Source organism: Emys orbicularis, chromosome 9 (assembly GCF_028017835.1).
Source record: "Emys orbicularis isolate rEmyOrb1 chromosome 9, rEmyOrb1.hap1, whole genome shotgun sequence".
NCBI lineage: Eukaryota > Metazoa > Chordata > Testudines > Emydidae > Emys > Emys orbicularis.
In genome coordinates, this window is record NC_088691.1 from 21,158,530 (window position 1) to 21,184,979 (window position 26,450).

At 44.3% G+C, this 26,450-nt stretch overlaps 1 protein-coding gene across 1 annotated transcript in view; it reads right to left on the reverse strand.

Moving 5' to 3' along the window:
• SLC16A2 (solute carrier family 16 member 2) overlaps positions 1–26,450 on the reverse strand; it is a 105,997-nt gene that overhangs the window by 78,754 nt on the left and 793 nt on the right. The gene's annotated exons all lie outside the window — the stretch shown is intronic.

The following is a 26,450-nucleotide window of genomic DNA, read 5'->3' on the forward strand; positions in this document are numbered from 1 at the left end:
CATCATTTATGGCTAGCTGCAAAGTCTGGGCAAAACAATTGACAGATTCCCATGTAACATACCTTGGTGTGTTGGCAAGCACAATGTTGTTTGCATTATTGTGTACTCACGCCAAGACACTGCCTGCCAGACCCCATCTTTCCATGGTAGTGCTTAATTTTTCAGCAAGGTTTTCCACTGTATGTTGTTCTGCCACACTTTCGGTTTGTAGAACTGCAGATCGAAGCTCCCAATTTTCAACATAATGGCAAGTGACAGTCATGTAGCTTTCTGTAGTTACTGCTGTCCAGCAGTTAGTGGTGAAAGCTACTTTAACGGCATTTTCCAATTTTTCCCAGAGAGATTCACACAGTCTTCATAGCACTTCTCTGGTTGCAGGGTTACAGTCTGTCTCACAGGCACATGGTATTCAGGTTCTCCAAAACTCATCAATGCACAAAAACCTGTACCCTCAACGACACTTACAGGCAGCATATCTGTAGTGATCATGGTGCATAACAACTCTGTTAGTTTTTCGGCATGTTGTGTGTTGCATTTTTTTGAACAGTCAGAAACAAACACAGTCCGTGTTGTTTGATTTTTGCATTCTTTGTCACATGAAACGGAGGGACGTTTCAGCTTCAAATGGTTCAGCATTGCTCCAGAGCTGTTTGCACACCTCAGCTCTGTATTACACAGTTTACAGTTAATGGTGTCTTCTGTTATTTTTGTGAAATGATTCCAAGCATTACTCCTTTTCGATCGCTCCATCTTCAAACTATGGGTTTTGCTTACTGCTCTGGAAAAGTAGTTACCAATATCGTGATAACCTGCTTGATGTTGTCTAAAGGTTTAACGCTATCAAAGTATGACATCAGTTCCAAAGAAATGGTTCTAACAATGCGGAATATAGTTCCACATACACTATGATATGTAGAAAAATACACAGGCAAGAAAATAAGTCCCACATAAAATAATGACACTTAAAACCCAATTCTCAAAACACAATTGCTACATATTTGCTGGTATTGCTGCGGCATTTTTCATGTGCACATTAGGTATTACAATGTCATGGAATTATTTTACCAATCTGTTTTAAAAGTTAACTGCAATGTATTAACTGTAAGACTAATACTTATCGTTTAACTGTTTAATATTTTACATCCCTACTACGAACAATGATAGACAGCATAGTTCTGCTCTGGCTACAATAGATCCTGCTGTAACTTGCCTCTGTTCACAGCCTGAACCTGCAAGCTCTCTGTGTGCGATAACTGCAGATCTATTACAAAAAACACCTCCAAAATCCTATAAACATCTCCCTGAGGAATGGAAAAATTGACTTCAGAAAGTAAAGCAGGAACAGAGTAGAATGTAGAAAATTGTTCAGTGCCAGGAGACTTTAAAAGAAAAAAAATAAATCACCAGCCATCTAAAAGTCAATTAAAAAAGTCATTTCACTGGGGTGATTGCAGGAGTTTGAATGAGCCAGAACTACATTAAGGTGGGAACTAATATGCAATTAAGTCTTCTCACCAAAATAAAAACTGGCAAAGTGGGATAGGAAAGGTGCTAGAATCACTGCAAACTTCCATAAACTATACTCTGACTGGGGTGTGTATCCAGTACAGGATGTAACAGGCAAGTGGGCTCGCTAGCAAGTCATTTATCTTGTTTGCTTATCATATTTAAAAATAGAATAAGTACTATCAAGGCTCCAAATTACCTTGGTGTACAATGTATGCAGACTTGCATTTCTATGACTGTCACCTTGGTCTTCTCTCTCTTGTTCTACACCCATCTGTCATGTATTGCCTGTATTTAGGCTCTGATTTGGGAAAACACTTAAACACATACTTAACTTTAAGCATGTGCATAAGTTGCACAGACTTCAGCGAGACTTATGCACTCTGCTGCAGAGGGATGTTTTCCTGAATCAAAGCCTTGGATTGTAAGTTCTCCAAGAGAGAGACTGTCTCTGAGCACATGTCCTTGTGCTGCCCCGCATAACAGGGTCCCAAATTGAACCTCTGAGCACAACTGTTGATACAAACAAATTTAAAATTTTTATTAAAGCTAATGTTAAAATTATATAACATACAGGTTGAGAAAAGAGTGTCTGTACATCTGGGTATAGCGCTTAGATTATCCACAAATACCAAGTTTGTTTTTAAACTCATAAGATACATATAGTGCATAATCAGCAATAACCTAAATGTAAGTGAATGAATTTAAGAACACAGTTTAGATATTTAGCATCCAAGTATTCAGGTACATTACTCATGAAAAAAGTTATACAGAGAGTTGTTGGTGGAAAGCAAAATATAGCAATGAATGAAGACTGTCCCTCAGTAATTGAGAATTTAGGATTCATTGTCCATTTAGAAAAAAACCCAGTGCGTCAGGAAAGTATTTGAGTTACTTTCCCGACTGCGCTTCTCATCGGCACTCCAGCTCATTCCATCACTGCCGACGTCCGATGATGTGCTCTATGTAGAAGTCCCTCGACCACCTGATGGCGTCTGACACCATGAGTTGCTGCATCAGCCAAGCGTAGCGTTGACCGACTCCATATTCTCTCAGCACTCGCTCGTTACCGGGGTCTCAGGCGACCAGGGCTCCAATGATCAGCACGTGAGTCTGAACCTCGTAGCCCCTAGCTCTCAGGGTGTCAGCCAAAGGGGCGTATTTCTCCAGCTTTTGAGATCGGGTGTCATGGAAAGCCAGGGGTCCTGTTCTCAAAGGGCACTGTGATGTCCACCATGACGATCTTCTTCTGGTCCTCGTTGGTGATTAAGCACTGGAATAAATTGCCTAGGGAGGTTGTGGAATCTCCGTCATTGGAGATTTTTAAGAGCAGGTTAAACAAACCCATGTCAGGGATGGTCTAGATAATATTTAGTCCTGCCATGAGTGCAGGGGACTGGACTAGATGACCTCTCGCACTTTCCAGCCCTATGATTCTAAGTTCATGTGGAATAGGTCCATCAATGACTATTAGCCAAGATGGTCAGGGACGCAACCCCATGCACTGGGTGTCCCTAGCCTCTGATTGCCGGAAACTGGGACTGGATGATAGTAGATGATCACTCATTAATTGTCTGTTCTGTTCACTCGGAAGCACCTGGCATTGACCCCTGGAAGAAGGCAGGATACTGGGCTAGATGGACCATTGGTCTGACCCAGTCTGGCCCCGCTTATGTTCAGAAGGCTGGGTATTTGCATAACTGCGGGAGGGGGATTTACATTGTTTAAGAGCCCTTTGAAGCTCATGACTAAGGCTAAGATTGTGTCTCAGAGGTCATGGAAGGCATGGTCACAATTGGCTATCGGTTCTGGGGATGGTGGAGTTCACGGCAACCTTCCCCACGGGTGGCAGGATGGCTCTGACCAGGCGATCTTCTAATACCCAACTCTATCCATAATCCAGTAACTGTACAATCTCCCTCCCACCAAGATAAATTATAGCTCCTTGCTGCTATGGAAATCTGGGCCATCCGTACCTCTTAAAGGAGAAGACTCTCCTAAGGAAAATCTATATATACACACAAAGTATATTTTTTTAAAATAAGATTAGTTCACTTTAGCGTTGTACATTCCAAGTGACTGCCTGGATTAACTGAACTCTCACATAAATTACATTAAGAGGAGCTGGCTCTGGTAGAGCATAGTCATTTCCCCCATTCATGTGCTGTAATGAGCATGGTTAACGAGCCCCTGAGACAAGTACACTGAATCCACCTGTACCCCTCATCTAACCCCCAACAACACTTCCTCGCCATTTTCCCAAACAAGGCAGTGCAAACCTTAACCCTGAAGTCCCAAACTCAAAGACCAAAGACTAGCTAGATTTGATAATCCTACCTGAGACCCTGGGGACCCCCTTCTGCGGCTCCAAAAAACCTCTGCAACTTCCCATCTGCACAGATGGTACGAGGGCATTGTGGTAAGTAGCCTGGCAATTTACACACACTAATTAAGACAAATCAATAATGACTAGTTAAAACATTAAGACCCACTGGAGTCCAGAAATTAAGTCCTCTGCAGCTAAAGTATGTACCTTAACACAGAGAAGAGGCAAACAGGCCTATAAAGGGCTGCCATCATGACAGCCTTCTATGTAGGGTGACCAGACAGCAAGTGTGAAAAATCGGGACTGGGGGTTGGGGGGGTAATATGAGCCTATATAAGAAAAAGACCCAAAAATTAGGACTGTCCCTATAAAATCAGGACATCTGGTCACCCTACTTCTATGCAGGCTGTAGGAAGTGTACTCCAGAGAAACCACAGCTCCAACTATAAGGAGGAGGAGAAATAAGGATCTTTGATCTACTTGTACATGGACAGTGCGGTTTTTCCATGGCATCCAATTAGTTTAAGAGCTTCTTCAAATTGAATTTCAAAATAAAAATGATTTTGTGGCTGATTTCCACTCAAAGGTAGGCTGGAAACAAAGTATTTCAGGATGTAGGATTCTATGGGATCCCTTCTCCGCCTTTTGTTTTTTTAAAAACCTCCCAAATTCTTTCTTTGGAAATATCCAAGGAAGTGAGCACATTAAACAGTTACTACCACTATAGTCCAGATCAAAATGAAAGTTTTTTTTGGTGTGTGTTAAATTTACAATACCTAATAAATATGCTTTCATTAGTAATATTTAAATAATCACTAAAAATCACTTGCAGAACAAAAGACCATTTAACATTTTCCAGCATTGAAGGAAACCCAAATCCAAGAACGCTGGGCTAGCGTACCAGAACCAGGAAGTGAAATTCCTCAGTTTGGTGTTACTTACCTGTCCAAGGCCCCAATCCTACAATGAGAGGTGTGTGGGTGGAGCCCTACCCCCATGTGGAGACCCACTGAGGTCTGGCACAGGGCTCTTAGCTGTGTGCATCTTATTGCAAGGTCAAGGTCCAAGCAAAGAAACAGTGTGAAAGGATGAATATAAATTAGTGTGTTAAAATTCTGTTTCAATAATAACGTGTTACTAGCAACAGTGTTACAAATTTTCATCTGGAAAGTGCCTCTTCAAGAGTTCCAATTTGCTTTTCTTGGAGATTATTTGGTTTTATTAAAGCCGATACCAACAGGAAACTTTCTGAACCCAGAACAAAAATGTCCCGTTTAAGTACCTAATATTTTTTTGGAAGTTTTTCTCCTTCAACTTTAATTAAGCTCTCCCCAGGCTTAGCAGCTTGGCGTGTTTCACTTTAAAGTAAGCTTAGTCCCTAGACCAGTTTCTCCCCAACCCCTATTGCTCACAGCTTCCATTATTTACATAAAGCTTAAGAAATAAACGTGCTTTTACTAAAATACATGGATTACTAGTTGGCCAGTGATCAGGAACATTGTGACTGTTGATGTTCCCTCTTCATCTGGAGCCAAACAAATAGTAAGAGTTTGCATTGCTCGTTATGCAGCAACTCATGGTCACTTTATAATTCACAAATGATGTTATACTGGGGGGTGCATAAGAGAATTCTCCTCTACACAACCAATCTACTGCTCCATTCACTCAGCTCAACAACCCGAGAGATGGGGTAAGGTCTTGTGGGTGTGACAGACTGAAAAAAACAAAAAACACAGGCTTGTTAGACTAGGTGACCTTTAAAAGAAACAATGGGTGTGTAGGTATCAACAATAGCAAATTAACATTTTAGTTAACTAATGCTGTGCTTTATTAGTATCTCTGAGGCCTGGTCTACACTAGGAGTTTATGTCGAATTTAGCACCGTTACTTCGGATTAACTCTGCACCCGTCCACACCACGAAGCTATTTAGTTCGACATAGAGGTCTCTTAAATTCGACTTCTGTACTCCTCCCCAACGAGGGGAGTAGCGCTAAATTCGACATGGCCATGTCGAATTAGGCTAGGCGTGGATGGAAATCGACGGTAATAGCTCCGGGAGCTATCCCACAGTGCACCACTCTGTTGACGCTCTGGACAGCAGTCCGAGCTCGGATGCTCTGACCAGCCACACAGGAAAAGCCCCGGGAAAATTTGAATTCCTTTTCCTGTCAGGGCAGTTTGAATCTCATTTCCTGTTTGGACATCATGGCGAGCTCAGCAGCACTGGCAACGATGCAGAGCTCTCCAGCAGAGATGGCCATGCAATCTCAGAATAGAAAGAGGGCCCCAGCATGGACTGATCGGGAAGTCTTGGATCTGATCGCTGTGTGGGGCGATGAGTCCGTGCTTTCCGAGCTGCGATCGAAAAGACGGAATGCAAAGATCTACAAGAAGATCTCTAAAGCCATGGCAGCGAGAGGATACAGCCGGGATGCAACGCAGTGCCACGTGAAAATCAAGGAGCTGAGACAAGGCTACCAGAAGTCCAAAGAGGCAAATGGACGCTCCGGATCCCAGCCCCAGACATCCCGTTTCTACGAGGCACTGCATTCCATCCTAGGTGCGGCCGCCACCACTACCCCACCACTGACCGTGGACTCTGAGGATGGGATATTGTCGACGGCCGGTTCCTCGGACATGTTAGCGGACGGGGAAGATGAGGAAGGAGATGAGGAGGACGAGGCAGTTGACAGCGCTTACAACGCTGATTTCCCCGACAGCCAGGATCTCTTCATCACCCTTACAGAGAGTCCCTACCAACCGTCCCCAGGCGTTAACCCGGACACAGAATCAGGGGAAGGATCAGTCAGTGTTTTAAACATGTAAACATTTATTTTTAACAGAACACGAATATTAACAATATTAACAATGGGTTTTTCATGATTACTTTGCTCTAGGCGCTTCACGTTTCAGTCCTTGGCAGTGCAACTACTGAAAAAAAATCTAACAATGTCCGGTTTAGCATGATTGTTTTGCCCTAGGCGCTCTACTGTTTAGTCCCTGCCAGTGCAGCTACAGTAAAATCCGGTCTCTATGTCCGGGGATAGAGCAGAAATCCTCCTGGGACATCTCCACGAAGCTCTCCTGGAGGTAATTGGAAAGCCTTTGCATCAGGTTCCTGGGGAGAGCGGCCTTATTGGGTCCTCCGTGGTAGGAAACGTTTCCGCGCCAGGAGACAGTCAAGTAATCGGGTATCATTGCCTTGCAGAGCATGGCGGCATACTGCCCTGGTCTTTGCAGGCTTTCCCGAAGCATCCGTTCTTTCTCCGTCTCTGAAATCCTCATCAGAGTGATGTCGCTCATGGTGACCTGCTTTGAATTAGGTAGGGGAATGTTAGTATTGGGACTGCTTGCCTGTTCCTTTACAGAACTGTAACCGGCGGTTTAGAGCCACGCGGTGGAGGCGGGAGAGGAGCAGCATACAGGGATCTTTCCCTGGGACAGCCGCGAGGGGGTGGGACAGGGGCAGAGTTCATGCTTGCTGGATTGCTGGCAGCAGGGACTGGCATTGCTTTGAACGTGAAAGGAGGCCAGTGCTATTATTAAAGTTTTAAGCAGCCACAAGTCTACGGCTTACCATGTCAGCCTGTTACCCAAATTCCGCTGTCCTGTCCCGCTTGTCTGATCTGCACTGCAAGACCCCAGGCACTGAATGCGAAGGCCGAAAATTCGACCTTGTCCTGAGTGCGCATGTGATAGGTGCTGTGCATGGTCTTGTTCACAGAGAAAGACTATGTTCTTTGTTCACCCAAAAATTTATCTTTCTGAGGAATTCACTCCCTTTTTCCCAGCCCACAGCTGCGACTGTCTCCCGAACTACCCTGGCATCACACTCCCAGAGGCTAGCGCAGATTAGGCGTAGGAAGAAGAGGACACGGGAGGACATGTTCTCGGAACTTATGGGCTGCTCCCGAGCCCAGGCAGCCCAGCAGACCCAGTGGAGGGAGAACTTGTCCCAAATCCACCGATCACACATGGAACGGGAGGAGAGGTGGCGGCAGGAAGACCAGCAGGCGACTCAAACGCTGCTTGGACTAATGAGGGAGCAAACGGACACGCTCCGGCGCCTTGTGGATGTTCTGCAGGACCGGAGGCAGGAGGACAGAGCCCCGCTGCAGTCTATCTCTAACCGCCCTCCCCCGCCACAAAGTCCCATACCCCCCTCACCCAAAGTCCCAAGAAGGAGGGGCGGCAGAGTCCGTGAAAACTCTCACTCCACCCCTGCAGACTGCTCAAGTACCAGAAGGCTCTCATTCCCCAAAATTTGATAAGTCCTTTCCTTCCCGCCTCACCGAAGCCCCCGTCCCAGTTTCATCCCCCAGTTTCATGTGTAGTTGCTAATAAAAAATACGTTTCTGTTCATTACTGTTTCCATCATGTTCTTTTAGAGGAGAGTCTGTTTGAAGGGGGGGAAGGGGGTTGGTAATTGGACAGGACAGTCACCTTTACCAGGGTACAGACGCGGGGGCAGGTTCAGCAGCAGGGCACACACACATTGCATTCACTAGTTACCCTGGTCAGTCTGAGAGGTGGTTTTCATGTTCTTGGGGGGGGAAGGGGGGCTATGTGACTTTGTGGCGGGGGAGGGCGGTTAGAGATCTTATGCAGCGGTCCTTATCCTGGATCACAGAGCCACGCAGCAGGGGATCTGTAACCGTCCTCCCCCTGCCACAAAGTCACATAGCCCCCACACACAGAGTCCCGAACAGGAGGGGTGGCAGGCTCCGTTGAAACAACCAGTCCACCAGTGCGGAGCCTGTCATTCCTGGAGTTTAGAAGCGTCCTTTGCATCACTACACTACACCCGCTCCCCACCACAGTCTGCGTCCCAGGTTCAACACTTTCCCGCGAAAACAGTAATAAAGAAAACGATGTTCATTAACAAATTTCAAGTGATTTTATTTTTAAACGTGTGTTGGAAGGGGGTGAACGGGGTGAACGGGGTATGTAACTGGAGAGGATAGTGAACATTTACTGGGTAAAGAAACGGGAGCAGGTTCAGCTTCTCTGTAAACAAACTTAATAGTCACAGGTTACCCTGCTCACTCAGGAACCTAGCTTTCAAAGCCTCCCGAATGCACAGCGCGTCCCGCTGGGCTCTTCTAATCGCCTGGCTGTCTGGCTGGGTGTAATCAGCAGCCAGGCTATTTGCCTCAACCTCCCACCCCGCCATAAAGGTCTCCCCCTTGCTCTCACACAGATTGTGGAGCACACAGCAAGCTGCAATAACAATGGGGATATTGGTTTCGCTGAGATCAGAGCGAGTCAGTAAGGTTCTCCATCTCCCCTTGAGACGTCCAAAAGCACACTCCACCACCATTCTGCACTTGCTCAGCCGGTAGTTGAAGAGTTCTTTTTCAGTGTCCAGGGCGCCTGTATAGGGCTTCATGAGCCAGGGCATTAGCGGGTAGGCTGGGTCCCTGAGGATGACTATAGGCATCTCCACATCCCCAAGAGTTATTTTGTGGTCCGGGAAGTAAATACCTTCCTGCAGCCGTCTAAACAGACCAGAGTTCCTGAAAACACGAGCGTCATGAACCTTGCCCGGCCATCTGACGTTGATGTTTGTAAAACGTCCCCTATGGTCCACCAGTGCTTGCAGCACCATTGAAAAGTAGCCCTTTCGGTTAATGTACTGGCTGGCCTGGTGGTCCGGTCCCAGGATAGGGATGTGAGTTCCATCTATAGCCCCACCGCAGTTTGGGAATCCCATCGCGGCGAAGCCATCTATGATGACCTCCACGTTTCCCAGGGTCACTACCTTTGAGAGCAGTAGCTCAACGATTGCGTTGGCTACTTGCATCACAACAACCCCCACGGTAGATTTGCCCACGCCAAAGTGGTTCGCGACTGACCGGTAGCTGTCCGGCGTTGCAAGCTTCCAGAGGGCTATGGCCACTCGCTTCTGGACACTCAGGGCTGCTCGCATCCGGGTGTCCTTGCGCTTCAGGGCAGGGGACAGCAACTCACAAAGTTCCAGGAAAGTCCCCTTCCGCATGCAAAAGTTTCGCAGCCACTGTGATTCATCCCAGATCTGCAGCACTATGCGGTCCCACCAGTCCGTGCTTGTTTCCCGTGCCCAGAATCGCCGTTCCACAACATCAACATGACCCATTGCCACCATGATGTCCTCGGCGCGGGGTCCTGTGCTTTGTGACAGGTCTGTGCCACTCTCAGACTTCAGGTCCTCACCGCGCTGCCGTAGCCTCCTCGCCCGATTTCTCAGCATCTGCTTCTGGGAAAGGTGCATGATAAGGTGCGAGGTGTTGATAACGGCCATAACTGCAGCGATGGTCGTAGCGGGCTCCATGCTCGCAGTGCTGTGGCGTCCGCGCTGTCACTGACCAGAAAAGTGCGCGAACTGATTTCCCGCCGGCGCTTTCAGGGAGGGAGGGCGGGAGTGACAGTTGGATGACGACAGTTACCCAAAACCACCCTCGACACATTTTTTTCCCCAGAAGGCATTGGGGGCTTGACCCAGAATTCCAATGGGCAGAGGGGACTGCGGGAACTGTGGGATAGCTGCCCACAGTGCACCGCTTCCAATGTCGACGCTTGCCCCGTTAGTGTGGGCTCACAAAGTCGAATTACTGTCCTTAGTGTGGACACACACGTTCGACTTCGTAATATCGATTCCACATATTCGATTTAAGTAAAATCGAACTACTCTCGTAGTGTAGACATACCCTGAGAGAAAGAATGGTCTTGCAGTTAAGGCTCTGGACTTGGAACCAGACGATCTAAGCCTGGTTCCTAACTCTGCTACAGGCTTCTCGCTTGACCTTGGACAAGTCACTCAATCTCTCTGTACTACAATTCTCCATCTATAAAAGGGATACTATTACTTCCTCAGTCTGTCTTGTTTATTTAGATTGTAGCTTTTGGGGGCAGGGAATGTCTTTTCCTATGTGTAATTTGCATGTTTAGCACAATACAGTTCAATCTCAGGTGGGACTCTAGGTGTTATTGTAATATAAATAATTACACACCAAAAAAAAAAAAAAAAACTGTTAAAAGAACATTATTCATGTTGCAAAGACAAGCACTCAATAGTTAGGAAATGCCAGGGTTAAGGTTGCCTGTGCAACCAATTTTATGAGGAGCTGGGACAGGGGAAATGGCTTCCCCAAAAGAGGGTTCTGTTTCTATTGTGTATACCATCACCAGAGTACGATTTATATAGCACACAACAAGCACTGGGCTAGGTAATTACACAGGCATTTGGAAACGCTCATTTCATTGCAGGGATTGTGAGAGTGCTATTGTTTCTTTTTCTCGGTGTAAGGCACTGTTCCAGATGCAGGAAACGTTAAACAAGCACCAGCGAGCTATGCAATGTGGAGAACACCCAGTATAGACTATTTGAACACCAAACTACCTCAAACTAAAGAATGGACTAGCCAAGTATTCCTGGAAGCAGTGATTTCTATAGAAACCTATTTGTTTCGGTCACGTTAAAACTCCATAGAACTTTACCATAAGGGAGCGAGGCAGCGGAATGCAAACACAATCAAGGTGCTCACTCAGTTGCATAGACCTAGCTAACAGCTATAAGGGTTATATGCCACGTTCCTCCTTTCCCCGTGCCCTGCAGTGCAGGCAGCTTTTTGCAACACTGCGTCATCTTTAATAGATTACCACCTGGAACCAGCTTCTCAGCAAAACGCTCCTTCCTTCCCCTTTCCCAAGGAAAGGGCTTTGATCCAGTACACCAGTTCATTTAAACACAATGAAATAGCTTGGCCTAGAGGTACCAGTGCAGTGCATTACCACATAAGCAGCACACACAAGTTTGATTCATAGACCTGGCTCTTGCTCCCATGCTGAGCACACTGTGGTAGTAACATGTTCTACCACCAGCCTGTGAGCCATGAGGGCTAGGATGGGGAGATCATCCAAGTCACATCACTCAGCAGTGACCACTGCTGAAAGAGGAGTACGCTGATCAGGGCGGGGATTGCACCATCCTATGTACATTTGTACAGCCACTAAAATGGGAAAGGCACAGACAGGTTCTGAAAGGAGCTGCTGGAGACTGAGCCTTGAGGGGGAGGATTGTAAAAGGGGAAGGGATTCTTACCAATCCTAGGACAGCACCTATGCTGCAGGGGACCTTACAAGGAGGAAGAATAAATAAGTGAAATGAGATCCACTGCTCTGTTTAGATCTACACAGTTTTCATGCAGGAAGACTCCATGCTACATCGCTGGAAAATTGTGCTGCTATCCCTTTAATGAGCTGCTTGTTTACAGCATCTGGCAAGACCTGTTATACTAGGTAACTGTGTGATATTTGAAACGCTTACAATTGAAAGCATGTTACGGCAATTCAGAACATACTTAATGTGGGTTTTGCAAATCCCCAACCTACTCAGGGTGGATGAACAGAAATAACCCACAGCAAAGCAAGTCACCCCTCTAGTCTACTAACAAAATATTTAGATTTACTGTACATACTGTAGTTTGTCTGAGATTGCTCTAAGAAAAACCTGGGATGAGGGAAAATGTGTGCAACATTTACACACACATGCTATGTATACACATATACTATACCGGCTTAATTTTCAGAAGTACTGAGCACCTAGAGCATCTAGAGCTTCCATGTACTTCAACTGGAATTTTGGGTGCTAAACCCTTCCATAAAATCATAGCGTGTGTCTGCATATAGATTATATCCACATACATAGATGATGTGTGTGTATATATATAACACCCCTCCCCAAAATGCAGCTATACATTTATAAACACAGGTATATAACTTCAAGTTCACAAAGGTTTCCAAGGGACATAACTATAACTGCAAACTCCTTGGGTCAGAGACTCTTTTTTGTTATGTTTTGTACAGCACCTAGCACAATGGAGCTGCAGCCCCGAGGTGCTACCACAATACAAGAGTAATGAAATCAGGAGTTCACAAAAGAAAAAAGAAAAAACAACAAAATAAGCGATAACTCACTTAGGTTGAAGGAAACAAAGGAATCTGCAATTAATTAAGATGAGTTTTCCAACTTTGAGGTTCATAAGCATCAGAATTTGTTCTGTATAAACGATATAGATTTTATTATAACATACGTTCTATGTTATAACAAACACACATACAGAGCGGTCATATGAAAAAAATGCACTGTTGTTGGTCCAGTAAAAGACAGTACCTCACCTACCTTGTCATTCTAGCCATTGACATTTGGATCTTTACCCAGCAACAATATATAAGACAGTCACTAGGGTAAAAAAAAAATTCCCACATCACTAAATCTAGAGTCTGCTGATAAAAAGGGTACTGTCTCAATCCTATACTCAAAATTCTGCAAGATACACCAGCTAGCAGCAAGTATCACCTATTGGGATTAGCTCCCCATTGGCTTTGTAACATCATTGTTTGTGACGTGAATGGCAGTAAACAAACTATGATTTTCCTCTGCCTACAGCCCATCACATGCCCATTAGGCAAGGAAGCCGTTAAAAGCCCACTGAGCCAGAGCTTGCCCTCATCTACATAGGCGTCGGCTCTGGGGGCACTCTGGGGGCTGGAGCACCCATGGAAAAAAATAGTGGGTGCTCAGCACCCACCAGCCACAGCTGTGGGAAGGGCTTTGGGGTGGGCGGAGAGGAGCAAGCAGGTGGGGGCCTCGGGGAGGGGGGCGGGAAAGGCAGAGCGAGGGCAGGGCCTCGGGGGTGGAGCACCCCCAAGGAAAAGAAAAAAACTTCAGTGCCAATGCTCATCTACACTGCATTTCTTAGGGTGGGGTTTAGGTTTGTTTGTTGTTGTTTTTTTAAAACCACACACAACGGATTAGGAGATCTTATTAAGTTGCCATGAAAATGTCAATTCTAGTGCAAGCTTGCCAGCCTGATCACAACAAAATCATAGCCAAAGTCAGAGGACACAAGGGGTAACATGGGGTTTCTGAAATTGTATGGAGGGCCGGTTGGGGGAGGCTGTGCCTCCCCAAACAGCCAGGTGTGGCACGGCCTCCACCCCCTAGCCAACCCCCCCAAGCTTCTCGCCCCGACGGCCCCCTCGGGACCCCTGCCCCATCCGCCCCCCCTGTCCCCTGGCCACCCCCAGACCTCCAACCCCTCACTGCCCCCTGCTGCCCCATCCAACCTCCTCTCATTCCTGACTGCCCCCCTGGGACCTCTGCCCCATCCAACCACCCCTTCTCCCTGACCACCCCCAGAACCCCTGCCCCTGACTGCCCCCCACTGCCCCATCCAACCCCTCCTCTCCTTCCTGATTGCCCCCTGGAACCCTGCCCCCATTTAACCTCCGTTACCCACCCTCTGACCGCTCCGACCCCGATCCACACCCCTGCTCCCGACCACCACTCTGAACTCCCCTGCCCTCTATCCAACGCCCCCCTGCTCCCTGCCCCCTTACCGTGCTGCCTGGAGCACCAGTGGCTGGCAACGCTACAGCCGCGCTGCCCAGAGCGCCAGGACAGGCAGCCATGCTGTCTGGCTGGAGCCAGCCACGCCACCGCGCAGCACGGAGCACTGGGTCAGGCCGCGGCTCTTCAGCTGTGCTGCCTGGCAAGAGCTCGCAGCCCTGCCACCCACAGCATTGCGCTGGCGGCGCAGTGAGCTGAGGCTGCGGGGGTAAGGGGACAGCGGGGGCCAGGAGCTCAGGGGCCAGGCAGGAGGGTCCCATGGGCCGTAGTTTGCCCACCTCTGACTTAGAGGCAAGGCCCTACACCCTACTTGATTATGCAACCAAATGCGAAGCATTTTTCCTCTTTGTTCAGATGCTGCATAATTCCAGGATTGTGCCACAGGATGGCTCCATTCTGCAGTCAATGCTTCTGTACTTGAGAGTTTGCTGCTCTTTGCAGAGGACAACAGGACAGAAGGCTAGAGGCAGTAGAGGAGGGAGGCAGGTTTGAGGGACTGCAGAATATGCAAGCAGCTCTGGGTGACCTGCATTTTCTCTAACAGATAGAGAGGAAGAGACCCTGGGGATGGCCTAAACTGGTCTGTGTGTGAGAGACGCAGAACATGATGATCTAAACTGGCTTGGCAGTCAAAAGCCATTAAAATTAAAACCAGATTATTTTTCCAAGATGAAAATGAAACACTAGAAAGTGGTCCACTGCCCCATATTCACCCCCACTCTAGCCACGCACAGTCCATCCCACTTCTCGTATGCCCAACACCTATTGGAGAAAGCACCTGGCTAGTAAACATAAGAGCTCTGCTAGGTATAAGCCTCCAATTACAAGTCTCCCCCACCACCCAGGAACCAAGCGCACAGATCTAGGGTTCTTGGCACAACATTTAGGACTAATAAAGAGAATAGGGTACAGGCCTTGCTTAAAGGACACAACAGTAATTTATTATGCCATTGTAGGATTAGTTGAGCAGATCTTTAAACACACTGTAGTACTGGACATTTTCACTGGTAAACCATGTTCACCATTTTCCTAGTAGGCCTTTAACCTGAAATATGCTTTCAGGACAGAGTAGCAATGCTTGTGACCTCTGATTAGCAATACACGTTTCTCTCTTGCCCCACCTGCAGGCTCCCACTTCCAACTGCTCTCTATGCTAAAATAAACTGATGACAACAAGTGGGCCTCAGTGCCAAAAGACCTCAGCTGTAAGGGCTCAGATATGGAACATTTCATTTAACTACTAGTCTGTAGGAAGCGTTGTCTCACACCGAGCACAAGAGTGGGAGCTGCAATTCCTAGGGTTTACTCCTGGTTCTCCCACTGTTTGATCTTGGGCAAGTCACTTACTGCTCTGTGCCTCAGTTTCCCAGTATGTAAACGGTGGCTATTTCCCTATCCCCTACCCCCTCTGAGGCCTAGTGCCCAAGGGTCTGATCCTACAAACCTTTACCTTCTCAAGAAGTCTCAGTTATTTCAGCGGGCCTATCCGTGTAAGTATGGGTCTGAAGTAGCAGGCCCCTAACTTGTGTATAAACTGGCTCATATTGTTCTCCTGCCCGCAGCATGGCAATAGTCTCCCAAAGGGACATTGCATAACACACAAAGTGATTGCTAGCACAGGTGCAGTTACAAATCATGTATTAATCAAAGGCATGGGGAAGAAACAAAGATACAATCTGCCAGTCGCCATTAGAAATGCTGCCCCCTAACAAACAGTTACAAGTCACCAGGAACATGACAACACTCTCATGGTATATGTGAACATCTTCACTTGATTGGAAGTAGCTCCACCCTTTTTCCTCTCAAGGGCCTGCAATAGGGTTAAATAGGTTTTGCCTTCTCTTACAGGTAGAGGGGGACATCTGCCCTTCAGCCCCGAACCAGCTGGCAAGGCTATGTTAGGGCACTAACTCAACCTTCTTAGATCATTTGATGCTATAATAACAACAACAACAACAACATTTTGTCTTATCCTGCACCTTTCCTTCAAGGAAGGAACACTGCAGCTTTAACATCACAAGGCCTAATAATTTGCTATTGTTTTGCACCTTGTGTAGTGCATGCACAGTGGTGTTGGAACAATTTTTATAATGGGGATGTGGAAAGCCATTGAACAAAACTGTAAACCCTGGATATGATGGAAACCACTGCACTCCTAGTTCCAGCATCGCTGCATACACACCTGTACAGAGTAAGGGGGGAGGGTCCCAGAGCCCAGGCTTCAGCCTGAGAGTGTACAATGCAATTTTATAGCCCGTAGCCTGAGTCCCACAAGCCTGAGTCAGCTGACACAGGCCAGCCAGTGTTTTATTGCAGTGTAGACATACCCTAGGTCTCAAAGCTTCGCTGTGAAATCCATTTTAAGATGAATAAACTGAGGCACAATGAAACAGTTATATTATGATGACTCCAGACCGCTTGCTGACCCCAGTAATCAAGATACAAGCTCCCCAATAGTATTATTTAAGGTATTTCTAAGGTGCTTGTCATTTTGATACCCAAGTCATGCTCTTAATTGTTGACATTTCTCACTGAACAGGTCTAATTTCATTGTCCATCTTTCACTTGCTAGCTCTATTCAAATTCACTTTCCAGTTTTCATGCAGTAACAAGCACATCACGGTTGTGTTTAGCTTCACAATAATCCAGAGGAAGGTTAAAGTTGTTTTCACTGAACTTTAGAAAATAGGTTTTTTCCCCCATTTTTTTAATTGGCTTTTCTTCTCTCCTAACACTTAAAATAAAAGCAGCAAAATTTAGGGCTTGGTGTTATCCTGTCCCTTTAGGAATTCATGTCAGGGCTTTAGAGAATTATTTATACCCTACATAAATCAATTTTCCAATATCAAAATTTCAGATTCTATCAATATCTGTGGTTACAGAGAACAGCTGGTACTATCTTGTTTGAGATACTAAGAAACTAACTTACTCAGAACTAGAACACAAAGTTACAGGATTTCATGGGTAGGCCAGGGCTATCTAGGTTGGTAAAGCTTGAAGACAGACAACATTTTTTAAGCAGATATTTTGAATTCTTCCAACATCCCTGGGCTTTTTAAACTAGATATACAGTTCAGAGCTTGTATTGAGCAAGAGATTAATCAGGCAAACCACACACCCTTTAGTAATTTATGCCACCCACACACAAGAGAAGCAAGTAACAATTCTGTGCCAAGTATTATTTCTTGAAGATTGGCTGACTTAGAATTCAAACCTTCTCTTTTTCCCCGTATGTAGCTTTAAGGTCTTCTTAGGGCTGGAGTTTCTGGGATTTGCAACTCTCATTTTCCAATGATCACAGCCTTCTGCACAGGGCTCTCTAGTTGCTTTGCATTCACACGCAATCAGGTTAACAAGGCCCAGTACTTTGGTCTTGCGAGGTCACCGTTATTACAAGGAGAAAGTGTTGACTTATAAAATCCTCCTGGCCACTGAACAGGAAGATGCATCCAGAACAAAGCAATGTAACAATTTTGCAGGCAGACAAAATTACATTAATCACTCTCAGGAAGCCAACTCCAAAAGAAAAAAAGAGACAGGCAATGTTCTCAGTTACACCACAGTAAATCCCATTTACTTCACTAGAGTTACTCTGGATTCACACCGGTATAAATGAGACCAGAATCAGGCCCTCCGGTTTCTACCACCCAATCTAAAAGGAGAATACTCTGAAGATAGTTAAATAACTTCACTGGGTTCTTTGGGAGTAAGGTCTTTTACATGGCAGCCACAGAACCTCACCCATGCACTCCTGTAATAGCCCCCTAACCTCTGGCTGAGTTACAGAAGTCCTTATCCTTTAAATCATGATTTAAAGACTTCATGTTACAGAGAATCCACCATTTACACTAGTTTAAACCTGCAAGTGACCCGTGCTCCATGCTGCAGAGAAAGACAGAAAAACAGGGTCTTTTGTGCATAGGGTTCTCTGTTCCTATCTATAGTCCAGTCTCACCACTGGAGTGGAGGGTATTAAAGCCAGAGGCAGGGTGCTCCCAGTGGTGGGCTGTCACCATTTTCAGAGTCTAATAATTTGATCAGGCTTTAAGTTGGCTTATATAAAAAGGGAAGGGTATGGGGGGGTGTGTGTGGAAGATTTACTAAAAAGCAGGAGATGTTTATATTTTGTTGACTGGAACTAACACTGGTACTGCCAACAAGTAACACCAACACTGCCAAGTGTTCAAAAATTGTGAGTCAGGCATAAAAAAATCATGAGATTTAAAATAAATAAATACCAGGGTCCTTTTTGTCTCCCTTATAGTTTCAAGATTTTAGGGTACACTCAGATCACATTCTCTAGCTTTTCTCCACAACCAGGATAGCTAAGAACTATTGTTTTAAATGACAGATAAGCTTCTCACATAATCACTTGACTCCAAGAGCTGGGGCTTTAAGAAGAACACCAAATATCATGAGCCTCACAATAAGATTGAAAGAGTTGGCAGCATTGCAATATGCATTTCTAAATAACACTGTCTATTTCTCATCAGCACTGAAGTTTTTTATATATAGATATATCTATCTATAGATATATCTATATCTATCTGAGGGAGGTAACTTGAGAGTAAACAACTCTTTATTAGAATTGTTAATCTAGTAATTGAGAATTGTCTATGTGCAACCTACTCCTCAACTCTCTCATGCTGCAGTGCATTAATTATTACATACAAGGTTGCTTGTTATCATTAAAGTCTCGTATTAATCCTGTGTCTTGTTCTTTTAGTTTTATATTTGCATTTTTAGCTATTGCAAAATAAAGAGGGACGTTTTAAAGCTTTTCACTTTATTCCAATTGCTGCAATGAGGTTACACCTGAGATTATTTCACGGGAACGTCAAATGAAGTGCAACCAAAGGGCAATATCCTCCATTATGCTGATCAAATTCAAAAGATTTGTGTCTACTCATTCCATTTACACTCCAAGAGGATAAGCATAGATGCAAGGTACAGCCAAAGGCTAACCCATACCCCTCAAAAGAACCAAGAACTCACAGCTGTGGTTAAAAATAATTTTTAATGAGAACTCTTAATGCATTCCTAATAAACTCTGATTCTTAAAACCGAACTTTAAAAATCTAGTTTTCTTAATTATTTTTGCTGTTTTTGCAGCAGGGGCAACTAACAACCTGATCCAGAACCACTGACAGACCTCAAGAAAATTGAAATTAAAGAATGGGGGATTAAGAAGGGAGAGCGAAGAGGAGAAGGTTAAAAAAAAAAATCCGGTGGGAGTTATATGAAGAGGTTGGGAAATATTAGTAAGAGGGAGAAGACAAAAAACATAGAGAAAACTGTGAAAGGCAATAGGATTGCTAGGGAGAATCATTAGGAGATGCCATGTAATCTGATGGTTAGAAGATCATCCTGGGAATCAGGACACTTGGATTCTATCCACTGACTCAGTGTGTGGACTTAAGGGTAGCGACTTCCCCTCTCTGTTTACACATCTGTAAAATGGGACTAATGCTACTACCTTATAGCATAGGATGTGGAAATGTAATCAGTTCAAGTCTGTACAGTGCTCTGAGGCCCATGGGTGAAAAGCAGACAGAAGTCTAATGGTTATACAATAGCCTTAGAGCAATTAATATAAGATGTCAAGTCCATCTGAAATGAGCCCATCTGAAAAACTGTTCCACATCAACAGCTACAGTGCCACCTTCAGGAGAGGACAGATAAGACCTTTTTAAGAAACAACGTGTAAAACCTGAAGCCCAGGTTCTATAATGTATTTGAAATATATGGACAACAACAAAAATAAGAAGTCCTAGATATTAAAATCAAATTTAATCCCTTGTGTTAACAAATTTACTAAAAGTCTGTTTACTTTTCATCATCTGTCACAGGGACACTTCAAATGTTTGAAATTTAAATTACTTTTTCATATCAGAATTAAGTAGGAGTGAAACAATGGCTTATATGTCCTGCTTGCGATGTTAGCAAATACCCTAAATGGAGCTATTTTCTTTGTCACCCAATGTAAGTCATAGGTTTACTAGCCTAATGGGTGACTAAGCTATAGGCAAAGAAAGGAAGACATTAAAGTGTGTGTGTGTGAATGAAATAAAATAGGAAAAACTAAAGAATATTTTCACAGAGAATACACACACACACACATATATATATATATATACACACACCTCCATGAAAATATTCTTTAGTTTTTCCTATTTGGTTGAAGTGCCCACAAAACATCACCACAAAATCCCCCCCTTCTCCCCCCAAACAGTTCCTGAATTTAAATCCCGGAGTCTTGGATAGAAGCCTCTTTTTAAATTTAGATTTACACAACAAATAAAGAGTGCTTTAATGACAGATGTTTGACTCTGACACTGTTCCTGCAGTTTACACAGCCCTGTACAGTGAGGGATCTGAAAGAGGGTTTGAAGTCATCAGTGCAATGAAATATTGCTAAAATTTACTTGGGTGCATTTTCAAAAATGACCTCCCGGAATTCACTGTATCATTAGGGTTTTCCCTTTCTAGCCCACAGAGCCAGCAGGGCCCCACAATGAGGTATGCAAAGCTTTTCTGTATGTATTAGATGAGTCAGTTCCTACTTTCTGCTCCTTGTTCTTTTACTCTCAGTACCGAAACAGTTTGGCTGTTAGAACTACGTTTTCTCCTCTCACTAAAACTTTTCTCCGAACTAAGATCTTAGCTCGGTTTCTCTGTTCTGATGAAGCCCTGATCCATTTTTATCAGTAACATGCACCTGGTTTGTCCCTTCCACACAGCAGGTTTGATAAAGCAGGACGGATTAGACAAACTAGTTTACCTATCCTAGGAATTAGAGGACATAACACAGCATCAATTTTTAAGCAGAAATCCCCATAGATCTCAATGGGGAATTCAGATTAAAAACATCAACAACAACAACAACAAAAAACTAACAATGACAAGCCCTATAGCCTTCCAGACAAAAAAAAAAAGCCCATCGGGACACCTTATCCATCTTGTTAGCCAAAGCAGGGTTATTCATGGGTGATCCATTCCCTATCCTGCCTTAAACATAAAAGACGAAGACAGGATGAACATTCCTCCAACATGATCACAGAAACTATACAGTGTAGAACATGCACTCTTGATTTTAAGAAGCAATCCCTACTCAATGATGTACCCGAAAAGCCCCACAAAGTTCCCTGCTAGTATATCCTAGGAGAAGTCTTTTCCCCAGCCACAAATGTAGGGATCAATTTAATTCTGAGCAAGAACCACTATGGTTAAGTATTTAATTCCATTTTTACTCAGATACACCATTTGGTCTCTATAGGACCTTCTGGAATCAGAAGCCTGACTCTGCACAGAGGTGTAACAGTGGATATTCTTCCACTCTTGGACAAAGCGGCAAAATAGTCCCATCTCTTGTACAAAAAGGCAGTCAGAGGACTGCTGCACAACACACTGAGGAACTACTGCTGTGAGGAATAGGCTACAGAGGCACTTATGGGAGCGCTATGGAGAAACCAGACAAACTTTACAGTCCATTTATCAAAGTGCTTGTAGTTCCTATTTCAAGGCAAATGAAACATAAAATGTAAAGCAAATAAAGTTAATCTGTATCTAGATGATTTTAATAAATAAAAAGGGAGAAAAAAATCAATGCAGTCCTTCTAGCTGCCTTGCCAGCTCTTGTTAAATCCCTGAAACTGCAACACCTACAATGGATTTATAGAAACAAGACACACTTTCAGAAAGGCAGACAGGCAGGTTCCCTGCTATTCCACAACAGATCCTCAGTGGATGTTTGAACTGAAGTTAAGCACAAGCAATGCGCACAACTGACATTCTGTGTTCATTAAACGCAACGGAAACAGGTGCCTCTCCTGCCCAATGCACCCTGCTGCCCCACATATCAGGGACACTGCTTGTGCTTGGCTGCCACCAGCTGGGAACTCTTGGCGGCCTCAACTGTGCCCATGGTGGTGGGGCATCCCTGTCTGACCTGCAGAACCCAGAACTGGCCTGGGCTTTTAGTCTAATTTTCCTTAGCTGTCACATTTTGAAATGGGTCACGGATTTAAATAAAGCTAGGCACCTCCCTTCTTGTTTAAGAGCCTCCAATCTAAAATGGGTCAGTCAGGGCTCCTGAAGACCCAGTGCACACTGACCCTTTAGAAGAACTGCTTTTCTGGTTAGGTTTGCTTCTCCAGAGGGGAAAAGCTAGTGCATTAAGACACTGCCCCAACATCCATTTCCATGGGAAAGGAATCCCCATTTCATCCACTCACTAATCCTTCTCACAATACCTGTGAGAGATATAGGAATACTGTTCCCTTTTTACAGGAGGAGAAACCGAGGCACTGAGAGGAGACTCAGCCAAGGCCACAATGGGAGTCAGTCACTCCCATGATGCATGCTAGGGAGTCTTTAATAAACCCAATAAGGACCAGGGCTTTTTTTTTTACTAGATTGTCTAATCACCGTTATCATTTTCAAGTATCCCAAAGGTACACTATTGCTCCATGCTTCCTTATAGGCCACATCTGCTAGAAGTGACTGATTTTTGCTCTTCCCTTGGGTAAAGATTTTACTCTAGCTTCAATTTTTCTCTACAATACTCCTCCCCTTCCACAAAATGAAACCTCCAATGTGGCTCATTATAAAGTCCTGTCTCCTGCTGCACGTAGCCAAGGGGTGTGCTGGATATTCACAGCAGTACATGCTGATCATCATTGGATTGCTTGTTTACATATGCTCAACAGTATATTTCTTTAAACAAAGGAGATATGCATTCACTGTGTTGTTGAAAGAAGGTTGTTTTTACAGCCTGACCCTAAATTTGAGCTCCAAGGATTCTACATTTTATGAAATCAAAAACAAGAGAATGCAATGCAAACAAGAAATAAACCTTGATAAATACAGCCATGTGCCTGTGCTGCTATTGCTTAGTTTGAGTTAGCACCTTTTAAATATAAATATAAGCCCTATTTTTCAGGAGTATAACTTGGCTGGAATACTATTCTGCCTTTCCAACTTAAAAGTGCTCCCCAAATATTACATCATTCTTATAAAAACCTACAAGATAGGTGTGTATTAGCCCCCATTTTACAGATGGAGAAACTGAGGCAGAGAGGTTAAGTGACTTGCTCATGGCCACAACGTGACACGGTGTCAGAGCTGGATTAGAGTGCAGGAGTTACTCTTAGTTCTGTACTTAATCTATTGGGGGTTCTCACACTGTGGTCTGTGGAGTACTTGCTGGTGGTCTATGGGAAGCTGTCAAGTCGCACACTTTTGGCTCTGTTTCCAGCTCCGAGCACCATGCCAGCTGAGAAGGGAGATGAAATGCAGAGCATAAATAGACAGTGTGATTCTTTTCAGGAAGGCCATAACACTTAGCAATCCAAAAGCAGCTACAAATTCTTTCCTGATTATGTTGCCACAGGGATAGTATGTAATTGTAAGTGGGGAGGGGCGGAGGTGGTCTGTGAAACCAAGAATGGGGGAGGAGGGGTGGCATGGAGGTAGTCCCATACAGCTCCCTTGTCAGAAGGGATGGGAAGTGAAGCTATGGGCCAGACTCAGTGCTGCTTCTAGCAGCATTAGATAGCAGGTGTAATTCATCGAAGCAATCCAAGCATAGAGTAGAACATGTCAAGCAGAGTAGCTGCTCTCCATCTCCACTCCTATCCAGACGTGCCTCCCCGTGACCCATGGAGTCCCAGCTTCAGGTCTGAGCACAGAGGGACCTCAGCAGGCTGCTGGAATTGCAGGTGTATGGACTCTCTGAGCCTGTACATTTAAATGCCAAAATACCAAGACTTAAATAAACAGAGGAATAAATAAATAAATAATCCTCCATTGCACATGGGCAGTCATTCCCTTCTACCTGAAAGCTAGAATTTCGTACACACGTTTAGTACGTAGTGTACCACGTACATGTCCAGTGATCGGAAAGCAAGTGAGAACTGACATACTAACATATAACAGCAACATTAGCTAGCAGGTCAGAGCATATGCATTAGTAACGGTCTCTTCGCTAAGCACACAGACCAAAATTCACATTTGTCATATAGGCAATTTAATTACAAAGCACTGGATTGACTCGGACGCCTATGTTGGCTTTTCTTTCTTTCTATATGCCTGTGTAAGGTTGGTGTTTGTTTTTTCTCCCCCTCTCCCTCTCTCACATGTTAGAAGAAACAGGGGCCTACTCCCGCATGCCCATGGCAGAGTTTTTATCACTTTATCACGTAAGTTTTCAATATCCTTAGTTAGATCATCTCTTTTAAAACTGTGCCTTGGGTTTTGTTGATAGGATCACAAGAAGGAAACGGATAACTAAGTGTTGATTTCCTGAAGAATAAACACAGAGATGCATTGTGTATTCCACCACTTACAATTTAAAAGACAACCCATGTTAACATTGTACTGTTAATAGCCTAGAAGTGACAATGCTAAGATTGTCCATACATCTTTAACTCTGCCGCCATGTGGATATGCACTATGTTACCATCTTTAATTACATGATTATATTATTTCTCAACAATATCATGCTGTTAATTCTAGAATCTAAGAGGTGTAGCATCTTGTAATTCCTTTCATTCCTGTACATTCATTGTCAATCTATCTAGCACATCAGTGCAATGTGGTAGAGCAGAGTTTCTCAACGACCAGTCCATGGACCAGTGACGGTCCCTCAGATCTCCTTGACACAGTTTAGGAAGGCAACAAGCGAGTCCCTGGTATTAAAAAGTTTGAGAAACACTGGTTCTAGAGGATAGATCACCAGACTGAGAGTCGGGAGATCTGGTTCTATTCTCAGCTGTGATACTGACCTGCTGTGTGACTTCAGGCAAGTCATTTCACTTCTCTAAGTCTGTTTCCTCTCCCACACTTTGTATGTATTGTCTATTTGATTATAATCTTTGGGACAGGGACTGTCACTAGCACAATACAACCACAATCTCAGCTGGGGCCTGTAGCTGCTTCCCTAATACAAACAAATAAATCATTGACTTAGGTACAGGCTCTTTTCTATCTTTAGAAGACGCAATCCTGCAAACATTTCATCCTGCTACTAATTTTTCTTATGTCAGTATCCCTATTGAATTTAAGTGACTAAAATTACTAACAGGCATTTTTACAGGACCAAGGCAGTTTGTCAGCAGCCTGCCTGGGGTGCAATTCAGAGGAGGCAGTTAAAAAGCTTGTTTAGCTGGGGGGGAAAAAATCAGATGGCCTATATGTCAGTTAAGTTTCCCTTTTACTCTGTAGTATGTTGTGTAAGAACAGTTAATGGTGCACTCTTCATATAAATTGTTTTAATAGTCTGCTTAATTGGCATGCACATTGTTCTACACAGATGCACATAAGATTGTAAAATACAGTTATATTTGAGAAATCATCTTTAATTACAGTCACATAGTGGATATGCACAAGGCATGTTACATGTGCAATCTTAACTTTATCATTTTGACCTTTTTGTGCTTTAGTGCAATCCTATAGTCTCTTAACAGTTTTTTTTTTTTATAAAACTTCCTAGGCAGGGTTTTGTGTTATGTTTTTTGTTTTCCTTTTTAAGAAAGAAGAAAGCTAGTAATAATTCCTGTGCTCCTGTGATAACTTGGAACTATTTGACTGTACAGTGTCAGAATATTTTTAATATAAATGCAGAAAATATACATTTCCGCCACGCTGCAAAAAAACCTAAACTGTTCAGGGGATTTTTTTTTGTTTTGCACTGAAACGTTCCAAAAAGATTCACCTTTGGGAAAGGAACAAGCCTGGTAATTCAGTCCAAAGGTGGAAGTTCTAAACCAGTGACAAAACAAAGGGTCAGAATGCAAACACTTATGCAACCTTCATATGTTGCCTATGCCCCCCAGTAAAATATTTCCAAGCTTTCCTCTTTCTGGAAATGTTTGTTTCACTCTGGACAGCAATGGAGCTTTCTTATTTGATTTGGTTTTCATGATTCTCTCCCTGGGGATATCTTTGCAGGAATGGAAGACATTTAATATACATGCGTCTGATGAAGTGGGTATTCACCCAAGAAAGCTTATGCTCCAATACATCTGTTAGTCTATAAGGTGCCACAGGATTCTTTGTTGCAATATACAGGTTATAACCCAAACTTCCTCCCTCTCCCCCAAGTTACATCTGCTGCAAGGAGACACCTAGATTTAAACAGCATGCAGGTTCTGATATAAACCAACCAAAGCCAAGCAGCAAAAAGGGGAGTTCCCAATGCACCGATGCTGGCAGAAGCACTGCAGGAG